This window comes from Diachasma alloeum, unplaced genomic scaffold (assembly GCF_001412515.2).
Source record: "Diachasma alloeum isolate Michigan unplaced genomic scaffold, Dall2.0 Dall_scaffold_01368, whole genome shotgun sequence".
In the NCBI taxonomy this organism is placed as follows: domain Eukaryota; kingdom Metazoa; phylum Arthropoda; class Insecta; order Hymenoptera; family Braconidae; genus Diachasma; species Diachasma alloeum.
The window spans coordinates 1326-3528 of record NW_021681471.1 but is presented as its reverse complement, the minus strand read 5'-3'; positions in this window follow the sequence as shown (position 1 = coordinate 3528).

Sequence of the window (2203 nt, the reverse complement as noted above, 5' to 3'; positions counted from 1 at the left end):
CACACTGACTTATCGCTATTCGCCCGCGAATTAAAAATTCACCTCTCCCATCCTATTTGAGATTAAGGGATGAAAAAACGGCAATTCGACGGAGAATTAAATTCCCCATCAATTAACCCTCTTTCATCCCTTAATCTCTGTAACAAAAAAATAAAAACTGCCATGAAAGTCATGGGCCAGTGAGAAAAATAATAGTTTCGCGGCGCACAGTGACTCCCGGTAATTAAAAATTCACCTCTCCCCTCCTAATTGAGATTAAGGGATGAAAAAACGGCAGTTCGACGGAGAATTAAATTCCTCATCAATAAACCCTCTTTCATCTTTTAATCTCTGTTACAAAAAAATATAAACTGCCATGGAACTCAGGGGCCAGTAAGAAAAATAATTCTTTCGCGGCGCACACTGACTTTTCACCATTCGCCCGCGAATTAAAAATTCACCTCTCCCCTCCTAATTGAGATTAAGGGATGAAAAAACGGCAGTTCGACGGAGAATTAAATTCCCCACCAATAAACCCTCTTTCATCCCTTAATCTCTGTAACAAAAAAATAAAAACTGCCATGAAACTCAGGGGCCAGTAAGAAAACTAATTCTTTCGCAGCGCACACTGACTTATCGCTATTCGCCCGCGAATTAAAAATTCACCTCTCCCCTCCTAATTGAGATTAAGGGATGAAAAAACGGCAGTTCGACGGAGAATTAAATTCCCCATCAATAAACCCTCTTTCATCCCTTAATCTCTGTAACAAAAAAATAAAAACTGCCATGGAAGTCATGGGCTAGTAAGAAAAATAATTTTTTCGCGGCGGACACTGACTTTTCACTATTCGCCCGTGAATTAAAAATTCGCTTCTGCCCTCCTAATTGAGATTAAGGGATGAAAAAAAGGCAATTCGACGGAGAATTAAATTCTCCATTAATTAACCCTCTTTCATCCCTTAAACTTTGTAACAAAAAATATAAACTGCCATGAAACTCAGGGGCCAGTAAGAAAGATAATTCTTTGGCAGCGCACACTGACTTTACACTATTCGCCCGCGAATTAAAAATTCACCTCTCCCCTCCTAATTGAGATTAAGGGATGAAAAAACGGCAGTTCGACGGAGAATGAAATTCCTCACCAATAAACCCTCTTTCATTCCTTAATATATGTAACAAAAAAATATAAACTGCCATGGAACTCAGGGGCCAGTAAGAAAAATAATTCTTTCGCGGCGCACACTGACTTTTCACCATTCGCCCGCGAATTAAAAATTCACCTCTCCCCTCCTAATTGAGATTAAGGGATGAAAAAACGGCAGTTCGACGGAGAATTAAATTCCCCATCAATAAACCCTCTTTCATCCCTTAATCTCTGTAACAAAAAAATAAAAACTGCCATGGAAGTCATGGGCTAGTAAGAAAAATAATTTTTTCGCGGCGGACACTGACTTTTCACTATTCGCCCGTGAATTAAAAATTCGCTTCTGCCCTCCTAATTGAGATTAAGGGATGAAAAAAAGGCAGTTCGACGGAGAATGAAATTCTCCATTAATTAACCCTCTTTCATCCCTTAAACTATGTAACAAAAAATATGAAATCCCATGAAACTCAGAGGCCAGCAAGAAAAATGATTCTTTGGCAGCGCACACCGACTTTTCAGTATTCGCCTGCGAATTAAAAATTCACCTCTCCCCTCCTAATTGAGATTAAGGGATGAAAAAAAGACAGCTCGACGGAGAATGAAATTCTCCATTAATTAACCCTCTTTCATCCCTTAAACTATGTAACAAAAAATATGAAATCCCATGAAACTCAGAGGCCAGCAAGAAAAATGATTCTTTCGCAGCGCACACTGACTTTTCACCATTCGCCCGGTAATTAAAAACTCACCTCTCCCCTCCGAATTGAGATTAAGAGATGGAAAAATGGCAGTGCGACGGAGAATTAAAGTCCCCATCAACTGCCCTTTTTTCATCCCTTAATCTCTGTAACAAAAAAATATAAACTGCCATGAAACTCAGGGGCCAGTAAGAAAAATGATTCTTTCGCAGCGCACACTGACTTTTCACCATTCGCCCGCGAATTAAAAATTCACCTCTCCCCTCCTAATTGAGATTAAGAGATGAAAAAACGGCAATTCGACGGAGAATTAAATTCCTCACCAATAAGCCCTCTTTCATCCTTTAATATCTGTAACAAAAAAATATAAACTGCCATGAAA